Source organism: Poecilia latipinna, unplaced genomic scaffold (assembly GCF_001443285.1).
Source record: "Poecilia latipinna isolate Pla-1442-1.1 unplaced genomic scaffold, P_latipinna-1.0 Scaffold1268, whole genome shotgun sequence".
Taxonomy (NCBI): domain Eukaryota; kingdom Metazoa; phylum Chordata; class Actinopteri; order Cyprinodontiformes; family Poeciliidae; genus Poecilia; species Poecilia latipinna.
In genome coordinates this window covers 14,949-24,110 of record NW_015113884.1, presented here as the reverse complement: position 1 = coordinate 24,110, position 9,162 = coordinate 14,949, and the positions used below count along the sequence as shown (strand labels likewise).

Below are 9,162 nucleotides of genomic sequence, written 5' to 3'. Positions count from 1 at the left end.
TCCGTTTTTACTTTCTTGCAGACCCAAATCCTAGGCTGTCTGTTTAGACAATCCTAGACTGTCTAAACAGACAGCCTAGGATTTGGGTCTGCAAGAAAGTAAAAACGGAATGTGGCGTCCCACTGCTTTTTAAGGAGTTAAGAATGGGGCACCAAGCCAAATGATCCAATGCTTTCAACAATATAGTGTGTAAAGTGGTAGTTTTTAGCTTTGCTTGTGTTTGTATTTTCTAATTTCAGTTCCCAGAGTAAACTGGCTCAGACATATGTCTGTAACTAGAACAGAGAAATCAGTTATCGTGACTGATGAGGGGAGCAAAAGTAAAATCATTTTTCAGGCGAAGAGCAGTAGATTTACAACACTCTGCATTATTTATTCTGAGAGAGCTCAGTGCAGATCATCCAAGCCCCATCTTGTCAGCCATCATTATTGATTTGTTTTTTTTTAACTTTCTGACTTTTTGTTTGTCATCACTGTCTTCTGCCCTGTCATAGGTCTCAATCAAACACAGATGCATGGGTCAATAATGGGAGTTTTGGTTGATGCCTTTGCTTATGAGGATGGCTCAGATGATATATTTTGCTGTTGTAGAAAGAAAAAAAGTGTATCTGTATCCATCAAACAGCATAAATATTCTTTCTGCTTTGAGATCCAAGATGTGAAAAACTCCTTATTTTCAGCCGTGTCTGGGATTTTAAAGTAATTCTGTTTCGATTAAGGAACCAGGTAAGAAGATTCCAAATGAATCTAACAGAAGTGTGCTGATAGAGTTAGATGAAATGCTTTTATTGGACCCTTGTGAAATTCTAAATCACTGTAATATTTTTATTTTTATTTTTTTTCAGATATATTCTTAAAATTCATTTTTGGAATTAATGTGGTGTTAAACCACCTCTAGGTAAAGCCAAAATCAATCAGTTTTAAAAATCAGATGCACTTACTGAGCAGCATGTGAGGAGAGGAGCTGAAACAAGTCAAGTTTACACTCAGTGACAGAAAAGTGAAGCGCCCAGATGGAATCATCTGATTCATGTGGAATCTGGCCCAAGCGCAGATCAGTGATGGGAATGGAAACAGTTCAATTTGCAAGGAGCTGGCACCAGCCTTATAGGGGAAAAAAAAAATCACATTTCATACGGGTTTCTCCCCATGTGGCATGACAGAGGAAAAACGGGGTCACATGTTCCACATCATGACAGGAAACAACAGTGAAAATAATTACAGTAACATGAAAGACATGTTTTTAGATAAAGAAAAAAAAATCACACAATTCCAAAATAGGGTAATATACTACATGTCTATGTTTTCTGTTTTATCTTTTTATAGTATGTCCTAGTACTGTCCTGTTTTTTATTTTCTTTATTTAACCAGGTAAACCCCGTTCAGATCTAGATCTCATTTTGTGGCAATGGATAAAATAAACATTTAATTCAAGAAAATGTTTTACTGTTAAATGAATTAATGGACATTTGAGCTAAACAACAAAAAATACTTACTGTTTGTAATCTGTTATTTAACCTTCATTCTGGTGCATGATCATTCATGGAACTTCTTTAGAAATTTGGATGCTGACATTAGTGATCTGTCCTGCTGCTACATGGTAGCATTGAGATGCTATTTTAAGGTCAGGTAAAGTAATTTTATTTATAGAGCACATTTTCAGCAACAAGGAAGTTTATAGTGCTTTATGTGAATTAGAAGGAAATACAACAAAACAACAAAACAAAGGAAAACTACGTACTAGTTCCCCATGTTTAAGAATAAGTAGTCCTTTATTTATAAACTAGGGGGTTTCTCTAGATTCTTGTTCTGAAAAATTTTAGGCTTGAATAGCTTCACACTGATATATTATCTCCATTTAGCAAAATTTAAACACAAAAGTCTTTTCCAGCGCCCAAACAGATAATTTTTGAAGCAAAAATTAACCCCCAATGCGCCATGAGAAGCAGCTTTGTCGTCCATTGCTGTTGTTTGCAGATGTCGCTGTACATCAGATTTATGGAAGTACCAGAAACATATGAATGCAAAATTTCCATCTCGGGACTTTACATAAAAAAGCTAAACAAAAAGATCTTAATTAAAATTATTAAGAATTAATTAATAAAAATTGCTACATTAAAGTCCATTTTTTTTCCTTACCAAAGTATTTTTATTGAACTTTTCCACTTTTTTAAATACAGTCATGTACCAGTCTGAACAGGCTTCTTTTATAATTACTACATCACAGTAATATACAATTATAAGCCCATTTAGGGCTACAACTAACCCAAAGTCAGAAGAATGAAAAACAAAATAATAAAATGAATAAACCAGAATAAAAACAAAAAACAGCATCTCAAAACAACAGGGCTAAATGAGCAGCAAACAGATTGGAAACATCTGTACATGTACAATAGCAAATCAAGAGTCCAACAAGCCCTCTGTTGAAGTCCTTTTTTAATCATCTTTTTCTACATTTAAATTCACTATTTTATTTGGGCCTATTGCATAAATTCTCAATAAAGTGAAGTTTGTGGTTGCAATTTCAGACAAAGTGACCAACACATTAAGTGAATATAAATATAAATAGTATAAAGTACTGACTGCTGATTGACTGGGATATAAAAACTGAACGCCTAAAGACTGGGCCATGTTGAGAGAACTCAGTGGATCTAAAACTCTCCTTCACCCTTCACCTTCAGAGCAGCACTTTCCTCACGACGCTCCATAATCCATCCATCCTGCGCGAATCAGAAGCCCATTATTTGCCAATACTGGGTTCCTCAATTAAGAATGATGACATTGTTATCATTTAGTGCATTGCGAGGCTATGGGAAGCATTAATACCTGTCACAGAGGTTGACTAACAAGCCCCTGCAGCATTTTAAGTCATTAGCAGACCTGCTCTGCCCAGTGATCGATGTTCATTTGTGTTTGCTGCAGTCAGCTGTCCACTCTCACTTTCCAGCTAATCAACTTTATTTTGTCCACTTCCACACAAATGTGGCTCTGCTTTGATTTGTATTCAAAGTCACATTCAGGGCTCCTGAAGGCACGTACCCCAAACACAGCACCTGGGAATGCTGAGACGACAGTTCCTGGAGATGTTTAAGTGAGGGGCACAACAACTCTGTTATCATGATCTATGGATCCTCAGAATCCAGAGGGTGCATGTTTTTTTTTTTTTTTGTTTTTGGCTATAGTCCAGAAACCTAAAGAAGTTGCATGTGATTAATTTACATACCCTTAACAAGAAACAATGGTAATTCATTTTTGCATGTGGTAGATGCTCAGTTCGAGGTGTTGGATGGGAGATGGCTAATGGTGCCTGGAAGGGATAATAACACTCAAACCAATGTTTGGTCTAGTTTCTAGTGTTTCTAGTGCAAATATCTAACTACACTTTGAATAAGAAAAAAATATCTTATAGGTAACTTTTCAGCAAGATATACGAGGTTTCCCAATCCAATATTAATATTGGAAATTGATCCCATATCAGACAAAAAACGAGCATCAGATTATATGGGGCTGCATGTAAAATCTCAGACAGAAGCACACTAACAGAGGAACTCTGCTGTAGCCTTTCTACCCAGCAGGGTTTGTGTTCCATACCCAGAACCATTAGTTAATGGGATCACTGTTTTCATTGTTAATGTTGACAATTGTTCTCTGCTTGAGTAATATCACTTGATCATGCCTTTTCTTACACTCCACACTACATTCTACATTCCACATTAAAGTATGACATATTTACTTTAATAAGTCATACTTTCATGAAATTGAATTTCATTCACAAGCTATGTTCTCACAGCAGGTTTTGATACTCAATTCAGACTTTTTTTTTAATGAAATTACATTTGTTTTTGGCATGGTCGTTCATACTACTCATTATATGCCTCTGCATATAATGAGTAGTCTGGCAGTCAGACTTGTGTGGACAGTTTATGTCCACAAAGTGACCTGCATGCACAGAAACAGAACCTTGACATCACACAACAGCATATTGTTTATGAAAGTACAAATGCACGCCGCCATCTGCAGATCAGTTTTATGACTGACAGCACTAAGACTCGGCCCTTGGCTCTGGTTGGTTGTTAGGAGCACTGGCAGAAGCCTGAGGATACTGATTTTTCACAGATTGTCCATCTTATGCCACACTGTCAAGACAGTGACAGTTTCAACAAATATGTAAAAAAATAATAATAATAATGATTAAATGCAGCTTTAATATAACAAAAGCACTGGCAGAATTTTTCCACTTATGACATGTAAAAAATGTTTTATCGTAAGTAAACAATATAAGATTTTTTATTTATCAAAATTAAGGAGTTATTGACTTAACACAAGCTCATATCGCCTGCTGGAAAGTTACTTGTAAATTACTTTTGTCTTGTTTGAAATGTACCATAATATTTGCACAAGAAGGTAGACAAAAATACTTTGTTTTTTTACATTAAGAGCTTAGCACAGTTAACGTGTTCCCCTTCCGTTTCTCCGACTAGCTTGCGATGCTGAGATATCAGCGTAGAAATTCGTAAACCACTGTTGGATTCTGACCCGGATAAACGCAGGTATCCGATGGACAGAGATTCCTGCTAACGTTTCAAGCAGATTAGCTTTCCATTGTGGAGCAGACAAATTAGCACAAGAAGAAAAAGGGGAACTGTAGGGTGTCCTGGGATCTCTGCTGAGCCATGTTCCACTTCATTACCCTCTGAGTAATTGGTTAAACATGTGACTATATAAATGATCTCTCTGCAGCCTTCTGAGTATTAATTAAGAGCCCTCTCTTCCTCCTACCCGTTTTGGATAGCAGGTACTTTCTGCAATGCGCAGGGTTCCATAAAGACATCAGCATGACGGTGCCTTTTCTTGAATATACTTCCAGGAGCCAGCAAACCATCCAGCTTCATCTTTGTTTATTTATAAAACACTAAGTAATAAATATCCAGCAAAAAACCAAAAAGCTTCCTGATCTAGGATTACAGTTCATCTGAGATCCTGTCAGATGAACTGTCCCCGGGGGGCAAAGGATGCTCCAGCTTAGGTGCTAAACTGCCGCATGTTGTGCATGAGAATACTACACACCGTGATAGGAAGAGAAAAACCATAAGAGCTTAGCACAGTCAATTACAGACTTCTTTAACAAAACTGCTTCTCAAAACAAACAAACAAACACATTTTACTCTCAAAATGCTGAGAAAGCCTTTAGAAAGAGGAGATAAGCAACCTCAGTTAGTAATCAGTTTCTCAGGGATTAGTTCTCAGATGTCTCAAACAGTTCAGCTCCACTTCATAAAAATACTTTTACCCTGAGTGGAAACATATTCTACAAAAAGCTTGGAAATGATTTGAATGTTATTGGGACTATATCAGCGTAAGCATGCAAATCATGCTTTAGCGCTTAAAACCGGAACCAAACATGGAGAAACAGCATTCAGCTCCCATACACCATAAATATGGAACAAACTGAAAAAAATTTAAACTGAAAAATGGACAAAACACTGAGTTGTAATTTAATTTATACATAACAGTATAAATTAAAGAAATGTAATTTTCAGATTGTGAAACTGATGTGAGCATTGACCTCAGAAACAATAAGTTTGGAATACATAGGAGAGACCACAGACATCTGTTCAGACACACATTCCCAAGAAACTGTGCGGTCACAGTCCCCTACCTGTAAAAACAGCTGCTGGTCACGGTCATTCATAACAGGCAATAAATCACAAAGGCCAACAACAAGCATGTTTCTCACTGATTGAGTACTCACAGAGTAAGTGGGGTCTGTGCCTTCTCGCTCTTTCCTTTACAGCCAAGACACAGTCACTACTTTGGCAAGCTAGAAGAGAAAGAGGGAGAAAATATTGAGAAATTAGTGAGGAAAAAAAATTGATATGTCTTAAAACTGGAGATCAGCTGCCTGAAAAAAGGAAGAATGCAGTCAGTAGCACAAATATTCCTGATCGTGGCTCATATCTGGGTGATTCTAGGTGCTAGGTTTGGGTTTTCAGCAAAGAGGGGGTCTCCCATGGCAAGAAGTTCTCTCAGGGTCTCCTTTTGTGTATTATAAGCCTGCAGGCGCTATAGAATGCGCACCCCTTCAGTGTGGTTTAGAACTACAGTCACACCACTGAAGTAGTGTAATTAAAGTGTTACAGACCATCTATGAAGTTGGTCTGACCCAAGTCATCTGAAATGTTTCTTGAGCTCTTCATTTGTAGGGAAACCAATTTACAGAGCAAAGCCGAGGAGGGTTTCATTTGGACAAGGTGGGTGAGATGAATGTCATCTGAATCTTGACTGTTTGGTCAGGAACCATGGCCTTCAAAAGTAGAAAGTCAAATTAAATGCGTTCATAAGGAAATCGGGTGATAGCTCTTGCAGGCTGGAGAAATAGTATCTGTAAGGGGAGTCTTCAAGAACTCAACTGCAGATGCAGTGGTCAGGAGAACATTGGTGACTATGTAAACAGCAGGTGAATAACACTAACCAGGATGGAAGTTATCAAGAAAAAGCAGAGTGTGCCCTAAATGACACCTTGTGTCAGCAAAGTGAAACCTTAGTCAAAGACGAAAAACCAATTTACACAGAAACACAGAAACCGGTAACACTTTTGTTGTGATCCAGTCTTTTGTGTACATGTCTCTAGTGATCAGCGCCTCTCACACCAGAACCTATTCAAACCCAGGTCTCCGAATGGAAGTTCTCGGGATCGAAGATGTGAAGTACACCGGAAGTGTGAAAGAGTACATGCGTAGAACACACGGCTGAAGGATTTGTACGAGCAAATAACAAAAACAGTGGCGGATAGCATTTTACTGTGTTGTGCTACCCAACCTATCCAGCTTAACAACTTCTGAGACAGAACATCATATCAGAGACAGGCTGCTAGTTTCCATCTCATTTGTAAACCAAGAATCAAAAGGGCATGCCTATTTTAACAACATGCTAAAATCACAGTGCCATGTTGTGGCCTGGCATGAGAACTACAGCTGATTCAAGGCGTCTTATCATCCAAATATGGAGCTTTTCTCCAATCAGCATTTGAAAATACTGAGTTTCCAGTCAGTGATCTCATGAAAACATAACCTTTGAAGAAACACAGGGCTTGTACTTGGTTGTGTTTGGTTACAGTGGGGAACTGTGGGAGCTACTGGTTAGGTCATGCCCTTATGTCTGTAATGCCAGAAGTTAACATACACAGAATAAAATCACACACGCTTTTTGTCTTCCTGATATCTTGATTTCCCATCGTGTCTAGCCAGAAAGCAGTGTGTTACTGGTGCAACCTTAAAACATATCTACAGGTGAGCCTCCAGTTAATGTAAGTGTGTCAGTTAACCTATCAGAAGTTTCCAAATCCTCGACATCTAGATTTTCCCCTCATTGTTTAAAAAGACAATAATCACTATGTATGTAAACTTCAGATTTTTAAGACAATAAATATTGCAAATGCTGTTTTTTCAATACTAAATTTATATCTGAGAACAAGCAATACTGTTTCCATTAACTTAGTTCAGGGTATGGGTAGAATAAAGAGAGGTACTTCAAATTACCAGATGTCAAATGTCTTAGAATGTAGAGTTTTGCTGGAGAGAAAGATGTCTGGGTTTCTCTTCTGGGCCAACACCTTCAGGGCCTGACTTTGTATAGGTCAGAGAAAATGAACAAAATGATGAATGTGCACTATTGAATAAAGAATACCAAAAAATTTCAGAAAAACAAAAGATGTGCTTTAGTGAGAGATGTCATTGTGTTGACATGCAGAGTACTCTGAAGGCATAAATAACTAATAACTCAAGCAATTCCAATCATAATAATGAAAACTAATCATAATAACCTGGATTTCTGCACCTACACACCAGAGGCTATTCATTCATTCTAATTTGGTTTTCTGCAAGACAGACTCAATTAATGCTATCACAAAGAGCAGAATGGTTGTGCGAGTGGATAAAAGCTCTGAACACAGAGTACGTGAAAAATAAAAAATAAAACGTGACACACTAATACTGATTTTCTTTGTGAAAAGGGAAAGCAGACTGTGAGAATTAAACATGAACTGTACTTGAGTATAACAAGAAATAGCTTCTATTTGGAGCTTGTCTAGGGAGAGGAAACATAGCCAGTTGAAATACATTGGAATTCAAGACAGAATTCATTGGAAAAAGCTTTTCTGAAATGCCCTTTTAACTGCTGATGCTCTCATTTTTGAAAGGAATTAATTTGACACATCAAGGCTATTTGGCTAAATTTTATGGAATACTCCTATTGCTTACAAAAAGCTAATGCTGTAATTGTAAAACCTTAATATTGTTTGTCTTTTTTTGTTACTAATATGTTAGCTGGACTAAATTCTAAAGACTGAAAACTATGTTCCAAACAGCTGCTAGAAGCCCAGAAACTGAAAGTATCAATGGGGCAGCATTATGTGTTTTCCAGGCACATATTTCCATTTTATAGCACAATCAATTAACTATGTTAACTTCAGTTGTTATAAAAATACTACATATATCAAATATGAAGAAAAATACATTTTAGTTCCTAGTTTAACACCTTGTAATTGGGCCTCAGGAAGTCATCACAGTCATCCTCTATTAAATAAAACTATGCTTTTTAGACATACTGAGACATATCTGCTGTTCATTCAGGTTGCAAGAATGCATGAGGTCCAGATTTTAGCAGGTACCAAGAGGGCTAAACAGAATACAGTTGCTCTGCTTTATCCCTTAGAGATTTTAACTTTTGTCTGTCATGGAAGTGGAACATGGTGGATTTGACAGCCTCACAGGTCAGATAAAAATCTATGTACTGTACATACTAGGATCATATTTTATATTTAGAGTCATAAGGGGATTTAAAAAGAGATAAGCAAAATCTTTTAGTTAAACTAAAAGGAAAATTATGTTAACGTAAAAAAAGTAAAAGGAGAAAGATCAGTCTTTTTTCTGTATTTCTCTATATTAACATGTGTGCTATAAAAAACATAGCTATGTTAACTTCAGTTGTTATAAACTTGACTTTACTGTTGAGTAAAGTCAAGGCACCAATTATGTTTCAATTTAAGCTCAAAAACCTGATGGGAATCATTTGGCCATACTTCAATAGATAAAAAGATATACTCCATGTGTTTGTTTTAGCAGTATTAGCGGTTAGCAATTCGTAGCAATTAGCTAGTCATCA

The 9,162-nt window shown here is 36.9% G+C and overlaps 1 protein-coding gene across 1 annotated transcript in view; it reads right to left on the bottom strand.

The window, feature by feature from the left end:
• The window catches only part of cntn6 (contactin 6), a 100,103-nt gene extending 94,071 nt beyond the window's left edge, over positions 1-6,032 (bottom strand). The window contains exon 1 of the mRNA XM_015054667.1: positions 5,753-6,032. The gene's annotated coding sequence lies outside the window, so the exon portion shown is untranslated. The remainder of the gene's footprint in view (positions 1-5,752) is intronic.
• Positions 6,033-9,162: the final 3,130 nt, after the last annotated feature.